This window comes from Melitaea cinxia, chromosome 23, assembly GCF_905220565.1.
Source record: "Melitaea cinxia chromosome 23, ilMelCinx1.1, whole genome shotgun sequence".
Taxonomy (NCBI): Eukaryota; Metazoa; Arthropoda; class Insecta; order Lepidoptera; family Nymphalidae; genus Melitaea; species Melitaea cinxia.
In genome coordinates this window covers 267852-285828 of record NC_059416.1, presented here as the reverse complement: position 1 = coordinate 285828, position 17977 = coordinate 267852, and the positions used below count along the sequence as shown (strand labels likewise).

Below are 17977 nucleotides of genomic sequence, written 5' to 3'. Positions count from 1 at the left end.
TCTTTAATTAAAGTAGTTTGTTTTGTATATTTTCCACTATTTCATATATCTCGACTTATTCAGTACAGTAAGTTCATCATTGCAGCCTATACAGTCCACTGCTGGACATAGGCCTCCACAAGTTTACGCCAAAAATAACGTGAACAGACGTGTTTTGCCCATAGTCACCACACAGGATCATTGCAGCCTATACAGTCCACTGCTGGACATAGGCCTCCACAAGTTTACGCCAAAAATAACGTGAACTCATGTGTTTTGCCCATAGTCACCACACAGGCCACCGAGTTGGCGCAACGGTTACAGCCTACCTTACCCTACATTGTACCTATTGCGCTGGCGGTTGCGGGTTCGATCCCCGCACATGAAAAACATTTGTATTGGCCACATTGGGGTCTCCCCACCGTGCCTCGGAGAGCACGTTAAGCCGTCGGTCCCGGTTGTTATCATGTACACCTGATAGCGATCGTTACTCATAGTAGGGAATATATCCGCCAACCCGCATTGGAGCAGCGTGGTGGATTAAGCTCTAATCCTTCTCCTACATGTGGAAAGAGGCCTATGCCCAGTAGTGGGATATTACAGACTGAAGCACCACGCAGGCGGATTGGTGACCGCAGGGCTGGCTTTGTCGCACCGACGACGCTGCTGCCCGTTTTCGGCATGTGTATTTCAAAGCCAGCAGTTGGATGGTTATCCCGCCACCGGTCGGCTTTTTAAGTTCCAAGGTGGTAGCGGAACTGTGTTATCCCTTAGTCGCCTCTTACGACACTAGACTTGAGTAAGTTAAAACTGTAGAAAAAGTAAAGGTTACTCAAAAGATACTTTGCGATGGACATCTTTGACGACGCGTTAGCGCAGCGGTAATAGCACTGGCTGTTGCGCTGGCGGTCGCGGGTTCGATCGCCACTCACGACAGACATTTGTATCGACCATATAGATGTTAGTCGTGGTCTGTTACGTTTGTGTATTGTATGATTTTCAAGACCTTGGAGGTCTGGAAAAAATCCTACAGGAGAAAATCCTACTGGGGGATCCGTTCAGTATGAAGCGTTTATTAATTCTTAATTATTATCGTTATTATTGAGTCAATAATAAATATATATTTATATATAACTAGATCAGCAAACAAGCGTACGTCTCACCTGATGATAAGCGATTACCGTAGTTTATAGACGTCTGCAACGCCAAAAGCATCGCAAGCGTGATGACGACCCCATCCCCGATTCCCCCTATACGAGCTCTGGTCACCTTGCTTATCAACAGGAATACAAAACTTCTTGAAAACAATGTTATTATTACCTTTGATCATCTGTAAGGTCGGGGTACTACCCCAGTCTACCTCAGTTAAATTATATTAGCATTAAACTTTACGCTACTATTTAAATAAACGGAAACAGGTGGGAAGCCACGGGACATCTAGTACATAAATAGACAAAATAAAACTTCGTATATCAAGGCCGGGACGACATGTTTTTCTTTGAAATAAGCTCAGAGACCGTTCAAGTAGCCTAACTTGAGCTCCGTTACACATTCAAGGGATAATGTAAGCCTTCTAACAAGTCTACATCATCACTACATAGTATAAAACAAAGTCGCTTTCTCTGTCCCTATATCCCCATGTCCCTATGTATGCTTAAATCTTTAAAACTGCGCAACGGATTTTGATGGGGTTTTTTTAATAGATAGAGTGATTGAAGAGAAAGGTATATATATAATAACATCCATTAAATAGAGGAGAAATACTGTTATTTTTGAGGTTTCTAATGTGATGTCGTAAATAATTACATTTTTTCCGCTTACATTGCAAACGCAGGCTGAACCCTACGAGATTTATCAAAATAATTTACTCAGTATTGTACACATTAAAAAGGTCTACAGAAAACTCTGCTATGGTATATGTCTATCTCTTATGGATATCCCACAATAACATTTTTTTGTTATTTACTTTTTACGACAAACAATGGCTAATTTTTGAAGCGATTTTAATCAATACAGCATTAATCTTTATCTAACTAATTACCTTAAATACATTGTTGATTTAATATAGATCTATATGGCCTTTTACAGCATATTATTTAAATGAATATTTTCGAAGATATTACTGATTTAAAAATTCCGTTACCTAGCGTTTGCGGCGGTTCCGGCCGGCCGGGGCGGCAGGAGCGTGCCTATAAGTATAGTATAAAAAGATAATAAGTAAAAATGTAGTGTATGAATTTAGATATTCAAACTTGTTTGTACTCTAAATTTAACGCGTGCGGGCCACGGGCAGTTCTGAAAAAAATCAAAACTACTGGGTCGATTTTAATCATTTTTTCAGTGAATGACATATATTTTATATCCGTGCGAAGCCGGAGCGGGCCGCTTGTCTTATATATAAAATTCTCGTGTCACAATATTAGTTACAATACTTTGCCGAAACATCTGGAAAAATTTGTTTTCGCAAAATTTTCAACAAAAAAATAATTTGTATTTGTCCGGTTTCCATATATATACACATGTGTATCTATCCAAATCCAGCTCTAAACCCCGAATTTTATTCGAAGTTGTTTTATTAGCTTGAAGGCAAGTGCCCCGAGATCGTCCGTCACGTACATGCGTAGTAATAAAAATACTATAAGCTCTCGTAAAAGAAAAAGAAAACTTTTCCCATAAACTTTTGACGCACTCAATCTGTGACGAGCGTACTCTTCGTATACATCAAAAATTTATTATTATGCTCAAGCTACTATCATATCATACATGATATCATAAATGATACATCATCATGGTTTAATTTTGATATGAGTAAGTGAAGTTTTAAAAGGGGAATGAGAGAGAGAAGAACAGAGAAATTAACTTTTTAGACTTAGACACTCGCGGTTTTCAAACATAGTCTTTTTTTAAGTATACCGCAATATAGTTTTTTGACGATTTTTGTCGATATTTCGGACCAGTTACACGGCCCGTGTTCACGACGAGACTGGCTTGGCAGACTGGCTTGGCAGTCTCGTCGTGACCACGGGCCATGTTAGTGGTCCGAAATATCGACGAAAATCGTCAAAAAACTATATCGTGGTATGTACTCGTTTTTATACTTAAAAATAGAACAGAGAAAGTAAGAGTTTTGTGTAGGTTCTTTTCAACAGACTCTATATTCTAGAGATTAATTTATACAAATCATAATGTTGTAGAAGGTTGATTTAAAAGTGCCTTCGATGCATACTCGAAAAACGTATTTTTTTTTTAATTGATTTTGCGTGGTAGACGTAAATTTTAACGAAAATATTGCGAGTTTTAATTCGGTTTCGGTTAAATTTTCAAGTGATAAAATTTGTTTAAAAATTCATCCCATGTTCAGTCGTGATGGAGAACATGGGCGCCTACGGAATATTAACCTGTATTTCTTTTCCTTAATAGATCAGGCCCCTGCCCAGCGATGGAATATTTATAAGCTGACATTTAAAGTACAAGCATTTTTTTTCAAGCATTACGTGACCAAAGAAAAGTAAAAATATCAACAAATTCTGTAGACTGTCTGATAAGAGAAACATGTAGATAAGGTAAATGCGAGTTTAGTGACACTGGCTTTCATGTACGATATAGGACTGAATTTATAATGGCCTAATAACGTATTTAAGAGCTTTAATAGAGTAATTGTTGGACTTCTTCATGATTTTTTTTCGGAATATCTCTCTGAACGGAACGCTTTTCAGAGGGACATTACGAATCGGTGGTATCTTCTTATTGATCATAATAAATCAATAAAATTTAAATACATTCTTTATAAAGTGACAGTGATCGAGTAGTAATAGCACCACCTCCTTTCTTCCCGTGGGGGTCGTAAAAGGCGACCGAGGGATAAACCTGGTTCAAAATTACCAGGGTCCTGGAGAAGGAAAACTTCGTTTGAAACCCGGAATGGGGTCTCTCTCAAACATTCGTGGCATATCTCTAAAATGCAAAAGACTCCTGCAGCCGAACTGGCTCCACACGTATCGACTCGTCGTTCCTGTGGGCCTAGCTAGTGTTTGCCTGAAGAGTGTCCTAGGCGACACAGTGTCTGTCTGTCACTGTCTAAATCGTTTGTAATAGACGGACTAAGGCCAATGAGAAAGTGATAATTCAGAAGTGTTTTGATGTCTACTTGAGAAACGATAGTTGATTTTAGTTTTTGAATGGCAAAGTGTTATAAAAGGGTACCTAGTATTCAAGAATAACTTTTCTTTCACATGAGAGTTCAAGATCTTTACTTATTTGTCTACTAGTCGCTTGTAATGAAAGAAAATTTTAAAACATAACCAACTTTAATAAGTCAATATTTCATTATCATCAACATATCATTAATATACAATTTTTTCGTACATTATAATGAAACAACATTTTCGCATTCTATCGCGGTTTATTAAGTTTTATAGATACCCGAGGTTACAGATACTTTACAGAAACCATGGTCACACGAGTACTGATGAAAAACCGAAAAAGTTGTTTCATTATAATGAGTAAAATTCGCGTAAACATTATGTGAACCAGTGCGGACTGGAAATCGCAAATATTTATCGTACGTTTTCTTGTCATTGTCATATGTCATAGATAAATAAATTTTGCTTAAAGTGCACTTAGTTCATGGACATTATGTTTTAAGTTACTTTAGTTTGTATAATGACGCATCGCAATCGATCTGTCCTACTTGACATTTTGTTAGCGCATAGTTTTCAAGTACTTGTCGAGTTGATCATTAATTCGAAAACAGAACAACTCGCGTATTTCCATTGAGATTACTATGAACATTTGTTTCAATATTGATATCTATACTAACATTATAAACGTGAAAAATTTGTTTGGTTAGGATAGTCCATTTACCAAGGAAGACTATGGGAGTATAGGATGTTTTATCCTATAATAAGCGAGAAATTGCGGGACACAGATAGTATTATATACCGGTTAATCTATGTCAATGACTAAAAAAATTAGTTATAGTGGAGAAAAGCAATAACTCGTACCTACTAATACTATGGTATATACAAATAAATAAATTTGCAGTGTATGCTTGTGTTAAAAATGATACACTCACACGGGTGTACGTGACGCGTATATTCAGACTCGTATTTAAACAGTTGTATCTTATATTTAAACTCACATTTAAATACAATTAGAAGTCTTTTAAGTACATCTGTGAAATATACTTGACAGCGCGATTTAACAGATGACAAAACGCCATGTACGAGTAGTTGAAGGAACTAAACATGTACATTCCTCATATCAAATCAATATTAATCTTTTACTCAGTTTGTAATGTTAAAATAACCGCTTTTTACCAAATCATTTTCATATAATTGTATACACGGTACAGATACCAAAATAAGGTTTTTTACAATTTTTGTCTCTCTGTTTGTCTGTCTGTTTGTTCTGGCTAATCTCTAAAACAGCTGGACCGATTTTGACTGGACTTTCAATGGCAGATAGCTTAGAAGTTTATTTGTTTTATAACTCTGCGAACTGAACAATAACTTTTTTGTTAAATTCCATGTGGACGAAGTCAACCAAAGTTCAATTTTCCCCTCCAACGTAGACGCCGTTTACATAATTATTACTCGCAGATGTTCAAAGTCTCACGTGCATGTTTTTTTTTTACTTTTGTTAAATATTTAGGATGCAAGTATACATTAAACTGTTGCTAACAGCTATAGTCTATCACGAAACTGTAACCACATTTCTATGAGCCTATGTTTATCTTAGGCTGTATGTAAGGTTACGGCAGGAAAGAATATAACCATCCCCTCTCTGCCCGTAGGTTACGTAAGAGGCGACTAAGGGATAACACAGTTCCACTACCACATTGGAACTTAAAAAGCTGACTGTTGGCTTTGAAATACACAGGTCGAAGACTGGTAGCAGCGTCTTCGGTGCGACAAAGTCAGCCCTGCGGTTACCAACCCGCCCACCCAGCGTGGTGACTATGGGTAAAACACTTGAGTTCACGCCATTTTCGGCGCGAACTTATGGAGGCCTACGTCCTACAGTGAACTACGATAGGTTGATGTGTGTGTGTGTGTATTTATCTTACGCTCTTACAGGCAAGAGACAAAAAAAAACTAAAAAAAAGATACTGCTTAGAAATATGAACACTTAGAAAACACAACATTAAAATTAGTGTTTACCAGAATAAAACATAACATGTTGTATAATTAAAGCAAGATAAAGACAGAAATATGATTAAGATTATTTTTAAACGTTTTTCGTCTATGATGAACCGACTGGTGTATAGCACCAATACCCTTCTCAGCACATTGGCGTATAAACTCGACAGCCCACTCTGGAGGAGCTGGAATGGTGCACACACACATGCAAACAAGCGTGTGTGTACTTAGCCTTTTTTAATGGAATTGCTATAGTAAGTTTCGTATAAGTTTATTGTTAATTATTTTTATTTTCGTATTTTTCTGTTTTGTCTACTAACACCATTTGTAATTTTTTTTTTAATTTTTTTTTTTTTTTTTTTTTTTGAATTTTTGAATTTTTTGATTATTGATTTTACTTTTATTCTATTTAATTTTATTTTTACTTATTGATTTTTTAATATAATTTTGTTTTGTTTCTTATTCTGAATGTTGTCTTGTTGTACTAACCCGATATGGACTTATAACTTGGTCTGAAATAAAGTATTATTATTATTATTATTATAAACGGCAAAACTGTATTTATACATAAGAATGAAACACATAACCCACAAAATCATCATTGGAGTATAATGAAAACTACGCCTTGTGCTAATCACAAATACCCATCAGGTAACTTTCATAAAACTCTCACTCCCATTTCATTAAGAAAACTTTCCTAAGTCTTCGATTCACACCATTTATCCGTCAATACAAGAAAATATAGGAAAAGTCAGGAATTTCTTTGAGGAAAGACAACAAAACAAAATTGCGCGACGGAGTTGAACTCTATACATTCTGCGTGGAAGAATAAAAATAGAATTTCAATCATCTAGGAGAGCCGCTATTAAAATAAACAGTAGGATATTGCGCAATCGAACAAGCCCCGAGACGCAATTTACATTTCTGCGCTCGCGAGGCGTTCGAACTTCACCCCCGGTATATAACGATCGATGTACTGGCACGCTGCCAAACAGCCGGGCTGGCTCTTTGCCATGTCTGCGAGCCTGGTACAAAGGCATTCAACTCGTATTGTTATGGTTTTTCAATATAAGAAAATAAAGTATGTCTTATGTAAAATTGTATATTGCTTGAGAATCGCTGAGACCTCTCTTATTTGAAAAGTATTGAATCACTTTCTTACCTGAGTACCTAATACTAATAAATATTCCGTAGTTTGTAGTAGTAACTTTTGTCAAAACCAACCAGCGTGGCATTCATTACAAGTCTTACGATATATTTTGGTACACGTTTTAACGTCTTCACCTAACTTTGAACTAAAACCTCGAATGTCTACCAGTCTACATTATATTATAAGTTATCTGAATAGAAAATTTAATCATAATTCATTCACTACTGTAAACCAACTTCAAAAAAGGAGGAGGTTACTCAATTCGACCGTATATATATATGTTCGGGTATAACTTCGTCGTTTATGAACCGATTTTAATATTTCAATTTTTCGTTTAAGAAGATATCCCAAGGGTAGTACTATGATAAGGAAACCAGGATCTGATGGTGGAATCGCAGAGAAATCGAGGGGAGCCGTCGAAAATCGTAGTGACGACTATCATCATCACTTCAGCCTATTGCAGTCCTCTGCTGGACATAGGCCTCCACAAGTTTTTCGTCTACTTACGTTGTAATACTTGTCAATGAAATTAAAGTTGTTTTTTTTTTCGTTTGCTAGCAAACACAATTATAACATGAAAAGGTATCCAGCGTCAATCCATACATACGTCCTAATAACGTCTTACAGATAGATAGTTGACTAACTAAACAGTAAATATCTAAAACAACCAGACCTAAAAGCCTAAGCAGGTGGATAGTTTGATAAGTTAGTGAAATAAAGATTTACTATATGACAAAAATATATAAAAATTTGACATCACTAGCAAGTAATTATATTTGTAATTTTCCATGTTTAATGTAAGGGTCTTTGACTGATATTTTGATTCAAAATTCAAAACAAAATATCGCTAACATTTTCATAAAGAATAAGTAAAACAGTAAATTTTTATTGATAGTTCAAGAGTACAATGTTGAAGGCTGTCCTTAGTCGATAAAATATAGCTAGAAAAGTAGAAGCTTCGTTCAGAGGTTGAAAATTGAGCGCACGCTATCTCAATGCGACTGAACTCAGCCGAGGTGTAGATCATCAATTGAGTTACAGCCTTGAGAGCATTATTTTTAGAAATGTCTATTTACTGCTACACTTTCACGTGATATTATCTGCTTTAAAACTTATTTGAGTTTATTAAATCGCAAGAAAAACCTTAATAGCTTCATTACATAATATAATTTTAATTCCTTAATATCAAAACGACCATCCAGAGATGCTTTTGAAACCTTTTTCTTATCTATACTAATATATATCTCGTACTAAGCGCTTTGCTCCCTCATTCCTAATGCGACCCGCAAAAATTTGGAATGCCCTTCTGTTTTTTTTCCAAATATCTAAAACTTATCGGGTATCTTTAAATCAAGAGTGAATAGACATCTTCTAAGCAAGCGGTAGGGCACAGCAGGAATTTCCTGTTCAAAATATGGAGCAGCCCGACTGGGGTAGTACCTCGACCTTACAGAAGATCACAGCAAAATAATACTGTTTTCAAGCAGTATTGTGTTCCTGTTGGTGAGTAAGGTGACCAGAGCTCCTGGGGGGATTGGGGGATTGGGGATTGGGTCGGCAACGCGCTTGCGATGCTTCTGGTGTTGCAGGTGTCTATAAGCTACGGTAATCGCTTACCATCAGGTGAGCCGTACGCTTGTTTGCCGACCTAGTGACATAAAAAAAAGCGCACACCATCTTAGGCTGTATCTTCACTTACCATCAGGCGAGATCGCAATCAAGCGCTAGACTATATATTTAAAAAAGTTGAATAAAGTAATCTTTGATTTTGATTTAGATTTTTAGACTTATACAATCTTAGTATTTGTATGATATAACAAGTAAGCAAAGTAACTTCCCAAAAATATATTATACCTACACTGTGTTACATTAAACCGTAAGTTAAAACATCCACCGACGCGTTGGCGCAGCGGTCACAGCACTGGCCGTTGTGCTAGCGGTCGCGAGTTCGGGGGCACATGAAAAACATTTGTGTTGGCCATAAAGATGTTTGTCGTGGTCTGAGCATTTGTGAAGTGAAGCAATACGCCCAACGCGGATCTGCGGAATACTTCACTACACGCTGGCGGATAACTTTATAACAATTTTAAATTTTTAATATATATATATATATATATATATATATATATACAGGGTGTGGCGTAAATAGTGGTCCACCGTTAAGGATTTGATAAACCAGGTAATTTACTATAACATATTACAATTTTATCCATTTTTACCCAAAGGTTCCGGAAATATTTTTATTTTTTATTTTTTTACGATATTTGTTCCCCCTTGTTACAAATTTGGTTGTAGTTTTAACAAATACCATTATTTTTTCATTTTGGTTACTGGTAATTACTGCTGAACACTAGAGCTATCGTTAAATAATACGTTTTTAATGTAAATTTAAGGCTTTTGAAGAAAAAAATTGGTTTTACTCTACTTTAAACCCAAATTTTTAACATATCATGCTAATTCAAGAGCGATTTTTGTAAAAAAAATGTACTAAGCTGTTAGTGCCCATTCATTTAAAAATATGCCTACTAAATACCAATTTCAAAATGGTATCACAATAGCAGATCCTTTTGTTTAACAGAAAGATATCCAATTTTAATTGAAGAAAGGAAGATTTTCATTAAAATACATTTTAAAATTTAGTTGCGTTAATACTTATGATTTTTGTAAAAAAAGTAACTACACTGTCAGTGCCTGTTCATTTTAAAATATTCCTACTAAACACAGATTTTAAAACGATTTGCCATCCCATTAATAAAAAAAAATATTGCAATTTTAATTGAAAAAGACTTAAAATAAAAATAAAAAATTACTACTGTTACAGAGTGATCTTGGCCTAACTTGTAAATTAGAACAAGGCATTAAAAAATAATTGTGTTTGCTCACAAACGAAAAAAAAACCGACTTCAATTACATCGACGAGTAATACAACGTAGATCGACGAAAAAATGGTCAAGTAACTATGCGTTATGCAAAGATTACTCAAAAAGTAGTTATCAGATTTCAATAAAATTTATATGTGACCACATGATAAACATTAGCTTTCGATTAAATTAAAAATTATCAAAATCGGTACATCAAGTAAAAAGTTATTGCGGATTTTCGAGAGTTTCCCTCGATTTCTCTGGGATCCCATCATCAGATCCTAGTTTTCTTATCATGGTACTAAACTAGGGATATCCCCTTTCCAAGAAAAAAATAATTATCAAAATCGGTACATCCAGTAGAAAGTTATGCGGTATAATACACCGTAGGTCGACGAAAAAAGCGTCAAGTAAAAACGCATTATTAGATATAGGTCGAAAAGTAGTCGTTAGATCTCAAATAAATTTAAATGGGCCCAATTGACACACACCACCTTACGATTAAAAAAAAATTCTCGAAATCGGTCCACACGGTCAAAAGTTCTGATGTAACATACATTAAAAAAAAAATACAGTCGAATTGAGAACCGCCTCCTTTTTTGGAAGTCGGTTAAAAACAAGTCATACTGTCATCGTTTATTATTATTCTTTGACATGATTACAAACACTGTATATTCGACGTTGCAGAGCATGTATAGCTGCGAATGGGGGCCATTTCGAGCATTTAGTGTAATTTTTAGAGTGTTTGTAATCATGTCAAAGAATAATAACAAACGATGACATTGACTTATTTTTTTTAATGCCTTGTTCTAATTTACAAGTTAGGCCAAGATCACTCTGTAACAGTAGTAATTTTTTATTTTTATTTTAAGTCTTTTTCAATTAAAATTGCAATATTTTTTTTTATTAATGGGATGGCAAATCGTTTTAAAATCTGTGTTTAGTAGGAATATTTTAAAATGAACAGGCACTGACAGTGTAGTTACTTTTTTTACAAAAATCATAAGTATTAACGCAACTAAATTTTAAAATGTATTTTAATGAAAATCTTCCTTTCTTCAATTAAAATTGGATATCTTTCTGTTAAACAAAAGGATCTGCTATTGTGATACCATTTTGAAATTGGTATTTAGTAGGCATATTTTTAAATGAATGGGCACTAACAGCTTAGTACATTTTTTTTACAAAAATCGCTCTTGAATTAGCATGATATGTTAAAAATTTGGGTTTAAAGTAGAGTAAAACCAATTTTTTTCTTCAAAAGCCTTAAATTTACATTAAAAACGTGTTATTTAACGATAGCTCTAGTGTTCAGCAGTAATTACCAGTAACCAAAATGAAAAAATAATGGTATTTGTTAAAACTACAACCAAATTTGTAACAAGGGGGAACAAATATCGTAAAAAAATAAAAAATAAAAATATTTCCGGAACCTTTGGGTAAAAATGGATAAAATTGTAATATGTTATAGTAAATACCTAGTTTATCAAATCCTCAACGGTGGACCACTATTTACGCCACACCCTGTATATATATATATATATATATATATATTGAGTACTAAGTAGTTACACATTTCATTCGTACATACTATATATACCGGGATGTTGCAAGCGGATTGAGATAAAATTGAGACTCAATCCTATTATGATGGCACACAAAGACGGGCCGGGCCGGCCGGGCCTTGCTAATCTGCAAAGGTAAAGGGTCTCCTAACACTTTCTGCTCTTAAATTACGCTGCAAACTTGTTAACCGACTACTGAGAAGGGATTATAGATTGCTTGCACATTGTTTTCTATTAGCGAACCCAACAGAGCTTCTAAGATTTATAGGATGGACTTGAAAACTTATTTAAACCTTATTTTAACTATAACTTTCACTTTCAGCTAATGTTTATATCTTAGAACTACTGTGGGTTGTCTCGGTTCTGTTCTATACTAGCGTATCTCTGCTATATCATCTGCGTTCTGCATGCTATGTATAAACAAAACAGCTTCGTTGCGGTTGCATTGAAATTATTTAAGAAGTAATTAACATGAGATTATTTGAGGTAGAGCAAAGCAGGAATTTCTTGCTCAAAATCTGGAGCAGCCCGACTGGGGAAGTACTTCGACCTTACAGAACATCACATTTAAATAACATTGTTTTCAAGCAGTATTGTGTTCCTGTTGGTGAGTAAGGTGACCAGAGCTCCTGGGGGGGATGCTTCTGGTGTTGCAGGCGTCTATAAGCTACGGTAATCTCTTACCATCAGGTGAGTCGTACATTTGTTTGCCGACCTAGTGACATCCAGAATCATAAGTATGAAAACCGAAACCTGTTTTACGCAATATTTTATGTTATTCGGTAACCGACATACAGACGGTACGAACAGATAAAATTCCGAAAATATTTTGGTTTCTATTGTTGTTATTAGGACTTAAAAAAGAAGAGAGAGGATCGATGAGTTGAAAGTTTACTGTATATCAAATAAACGACCCGGTTCGAAGTGGTCGAAGTTATTAAAAGAAAAAAAGAATCAATACAAAATGTCAGCACGGTAGCGTACTGGTACAAAATCGTTTGTTGAAAAGTATAGAAAACATAGCTCGTAACAACAATTTTAATGCTCGCTAATTTTCAGTGACCATTTGAATTGGTTGCATTCACGAGTTATAGTTACAACTATAGATAAGATGTAAATGTGGGTAAAAATATATGAAGTTAACGCCAAAAAAACCTTCAAAGTCGAGTCTAGGCTATATTTAGTCAGAGAGTAGTAATAATGATGATCACAAAAAAGTACAAAAGTTTCTTTCGAACGCAACTATACTCAACTTTGCTACATTGTATCACAAAAGGGTGTGTTCACGTCACTCCGATGTCAATACGTCAAGGGTTCAATTTACTCAAGATCGCCCATCGTCGGTGGAGACAGAACCCTTTCATAGTGAGATGGGATGAAACTATCGAACATTAATTTCTTGTTTGTTATCTTAGTGTGTGTTGCGCACACATACCTGATATTGTCTAGTAATTAGAATAGCCTTTCATATGTGTTAAGGAACGTCTGCCATTTATTTCGTATAGCAACACTACAATAGCAGGCGACCGTTCCTTATTCGTCGGTCGTCAGTGTGAAGTTGTCTATATAAGCTGTGATAGTGTCTATAGACAGTGAAGTGAGTGACAGAACGATTTATATAACGCGGCCATCATGAAAAATGGCCTTCTTTTTCCCCTTCCCTCTATCATTGTTAACAAATAAGCAATCAAGCATTGTAAAATTATTAATATAAGATTCAGTTTGATTATCTTGTTTAATTTTGGGGGGAACCGCGTGGTGTCGGCAGATGCTGAGATGACTGAATAATGCCCGGGCATCTCAGCGTCCTCCAGGCGAACGTCAACCACTCCGCTGGGGCCCAGGACCTTTTCCTGCAGTCCATGGCGGAGTGGGGTGTTGACGTCGGAATCGTTGCCGAGCCATATGCCGTGCCTCTTTGCCCACAATGGGCGGGAGACACCGAGGGTTTGGTGGCGATCGTGGTGAGGCCTGGAGCCGGACCCCCACTCGTCATCAAGGCGAGAGGCCACGGGTATGTGGCGGCGGTTCGGGGAGGGGTGGCTTTCGTCGGAGTCTACTTCTCCCCGAACCGTGACCTGGCGGCTCTGGAACGGTTTCTCGACGTTCTGGGGCCGCTGGTGGGGCAGCTAGCTCCACTTCATGTGTTCGTAGCCGGCGACCTCAACGCCAAGTCCACGGCTTGGGGTAACCCGGTTACGAACCCAAAAGGGAGGGAGGTGGAGGAGTGGGCTCTTGCTGCCGGACTGTCCCTGCTCAATGTTGGGGCAGTCCAGACGTGCGTGCGTTGGTCGGGAGGTTCCGTGGTTGACGTCACGTTCGCCACGCCAGCCATCGCACGCAGAGTGGAGAGGTGGAGGGTGGAGACGGAGGTGGAGACTCTCTCGGATCATCGATATATAAGGTTCGAGGTGTCTCCAGCTCCCGTACGTCCGGCGTTGTTGTCGTCATCAACGTCGTCCATTGGGCGTAGTCAGTTTCCGCGTTGGGCACTCTCCAAGCTCAACCGGGAACTGGCTGAGGAGGCCGCAATCATCGGCCGCTGGAGTCTTCCGCCGCTTATGGAGTTTGGGGTGGATGAGGCGGCTAACCGGCTCTGCGACGCATTTACTGCTGTCTGCAGAGCGGCCATGCCACTCGCGAAGCGTCCACCCCTGCGGCGGGCGCTCTACTGGTGGTCGGCCGAGATAGCCGGTCTCCGGGCCGCCTGCAACGGGGCCAGGAGGCAATATACTCGGAGCAGGCGGAGACGCCCCCAGGACGTGGACAGGGACGACAGGCTGCGCAGGATCTATGTGGAGAAAAGGAAGATCCTGCAGCAGGCCATATGCCGAGCCAAGGAAGAGGCCTGGCTGGAGCTAGTTGGGGGTCTGGAGAGAGACCCCTGGGGCCGGCCGTATATTTGGGCGCGAAACAAGCTCCGCGCCCATTCGGCCCCCATCAGCGAAACGCTCCAGCCGGAGCAACTCGGGAGAATCGTCGGGGAACTCTTTCCCGACGAACCCGAGGGCTTCGTGCCCCCCAGGATGGCTCGGCAGACGCCGGACGAGGAGGAGGGTGTTCCCCCACCCGTCACAGAGGCTGAAATGGAGGCGGCGTTGTCTCGCCTTCGGAGTAAGAAGAGGGCGCCGGGTCCAGACGGGGTGCACGGGAGAGTACTTGCGATCGCTCTCGGGCACCTCGGCAACAGCCTCCGGGAACTTTTTGACCGCTGCCTGCGGTCTGGTCAGTTCCCGGGGGCCTGGAAGGAGGGTCGGCTCTGCCTACTTCCTAAGGCAGGGCGGACCCCGGACTCGGCTTCGTCGGTGCGACCGGTGGTGTTGCTGAATGAAGCTGGGAAACTCTTGGAGAGAATAGTGGGTTCCCGGCTCGTTCAGCACCTGGAGGAAGGCTCGGGACCCGGTCTATCAGAATCTCAATTCGGGTTTCGAGCACGCCGGTCGACAATCGATGCCCTCAAACGCCTGCGGGCGGTGACGGGTGAGGCGGAACAAAGGAGGGAGGTGGTGGTCGCGGTGTCGTTGGACATCGCGAACGCTTTCAACAGCCTCCCGCACGCAGTGATACGGGAGGCACTGAAATTCTTCGGAGTGCCCCCGTATCTAGGGAGGCTGTTGGAGGCGTACCTCTCCGATCGGAAAGTAGGCCTCGAGAATCGGTCGGAGTCCGTGGAGTGGCGGCGAGTCGGCTGTGGTGTCCCGTAAGGATCGGTGCTGGGCCCGATCCTGTGGGACATTGGTTACGACTGGGTCCTGCGAGGCCGTCTCCTCCCCGGGATGGGTGTCATCTGCTACGCGGATGACACCCTCGTTTACTCTCGGGGACGAGACTACAAGGAGGCGGCGCGGCTGGCCGAGGTCGGACTCGACCTCGTGATCAGCCGCATAAAGAGTTTGGGGCTTCGGGTCAGAATTGACAAGACCGAAGCCCTCCTCTTCCGCGGGACCGGACGTAAGGGACCCCCACCGGGGGCTACCCTACAGATCGGAGAGGGGAGGGTCAGGATGAGCTCCCAAATCAAATATCTGGGGCTCATCCTTGACGGAGGGTGGACCTTCGGCCCACACTTCGCTGTGGTGGGACCGAAGGTCGTGAAGGTGGCGAGTGCACTGGGCAGACTCCTCCCGAACCTCGGAGGACCCAGCGCCGCCTGCAGGCAGCTATATTCCGGAGTCTGCCGGAGTATGGCGACGTACGGTGCCCCGGTTTGGGCGGATCGCCTCACTGCGAGGAATAAGGCCGCGCTGCGGTCTGCGCAGAGGATCATCGCGGTGAGGGTGATCCGGGGGTACCGTACGGTATCGTGGGCTGCAGCTACTGCTCTAGCCGGCGATCCCCCGTGGGAACTCGTGGCGGAGGTCCTTGCCGATACCTACTCATACGTCTCGGGTAGGAGGGCTCTCGGTGAGAACCCCACGTTGGACGGGATCCTACGGGTGCGCCGGATGGGGCAAGAAGCACTAATGCGGAGGTGGGGGGAGGACCTGGCGGAGCAGCCGTATGGCACACGCGTAACGGCTGCCTTGCGCCCGGTCCTTGAGCGGTGGATGCGCCGTAAGCGCAAACCCCTCACCTTCCGTCTGACGCAGGTTCTCACTGGGCACGGCTGCTTTGGTGAATACTTGTGTCGGACGGCCCAAAGGGAGCCGACGACTGAATGTCACGATTGTGGCGCGGCGGTGGACTCTGCCCAGCACACCCTCGAGGTGTGCCCGAGATGGGCGGCGCTACGTCGCGATCTGACGACAGTCCTCGGAGGGGACTTGTCAATGCCGAGCGTTATCACCACGATGCTCGGCGACGACGAGTCCTGGAAGGCGATGGTCTCCTTCTGCGAGACAGTAATGTCCCAGAATGAGAACGACGAGCGGATGAGAGAGGGGGCCGCCGACGAGGCCTCCGTCCGCAGGCGACGAACGGGGGTGCGTAGGAGGCGCTACTTAATGCGTTTCCAGTAACGCCCCTGTGCCCGTGTCGGGCCGGGATGGGAACCCGGTCCTGCTAGACATGGCGTCGTCGGGATTGTTCAGAGGTGAGCCGGACAGTCCCATGGAGGAGAAGTCTGGTCTTTTCGCCGAGGCCAGCCTGTCGCTGGAGGGATCCTGTTGCCTGCAGATCCGGGACCCTCCAATTAAAGCGGCTGAAGGCTCCCGCAGGGGTTTTGGTCGGTAGTGCACCCCCAAGTGCTAAGCCGACATACGGTCTAGGAATGCCTACCCGGGCATCCTGGATATCACCCGTAAATGGGTTACCCTGCGATATCAAAAAAAAAAAAAAAAAAATCTTGTTTAATTTTAATCAAATTGCAAGCCGAACTCAATGATTTGACAATATGCATGAAAATAATAACCTTCCTACAAATAGGGCATAAAATGCATCGAATATTGATTTCTAAAACAACTTTGGATTTCATCATTAAAATATGAAACATTGACAAACAGATTTTAAAAATCGTTTCTGTCAAAAATACAAGTACAAAACTCTTACAGTATCCTCCACTCACACTCTAAATTAACATTCATGATTATTTCCTTAAACACGAATTACTTTGTTAAATTATTTCAGAATTTAAATAGAGGCGATATATATTGATAAAGATATTTTTCCTTATTTATCATATTATATATTATACTAAATATAATAATCACATAAAGTACCTAACTCTCATAATAGATGACACTGTATTACGAGATACACGAAGCTTAACCCCTAATGTAAATAGATGGCGCTGTAAATAACTCAGTATACGAAGTGCGGTAAAATTTGTTTGAAGCTATTCATTCTTACACCGCTTGAACTCCAACACTTTGTTTTAGCTAAGGTGTTAAAAAGAAAGATATTATTTCCACCGTGAATATTTGTTCTAAAGTAAAGATCTCATGATTTGTAATTGAACCAGAAAACGTATCAAAATTAGTCTTATAAGTCAGTGATGCTGCGGCTAGTTATAAAATTCTTACCTGAATTTAAATTTGAGTTCGGCTGATGTAACTGAAACAAAAATACATATAATTAATTTATATTCTAGTAATGATTGTTACAAAGAATAATTATAATAGAGTAAATAAAATAATAACCAATACAAAATTCCACAAACCGACAAACGTTGAAATATTTAAATTAAAAAAAAATATTATAATTAATTACATTCTAAAAAGTGTTAAGGGTTTTTAAAGGCTACTACATATATTAATTCGACTATCGTGCTGGCGCAGTTTGTAGTAACCCTGATATCTGTTCCGAGGCTTTGATACCCATTCCGAGTCTAGGTGAAATGTATAT

At 40.2% G+C, this 17977-nt stretch overlaps 1 protein-coding gene across 1 annotated transcript in view; it reads right to left on the bottom strand.

Annotated features, from left to right (window-relative positions):
* The window catches only part of LOC123665238 (complexin), a 417462-nt gene that overhangs the window by 331156 nt on the left and 68329 nt on the right, over nucleotides 1–17977 (bottom strand). The window contains exon 2 of the mRNA XM_045599571.1: nucleotides 17656–17686. The gene's annotated coding sequence lies outside the window, so the exon portion shown is untranslated. The remainder of the gene's footprint in view (nucleotides 1–17655; nucleotides 17687–17977) is intronic.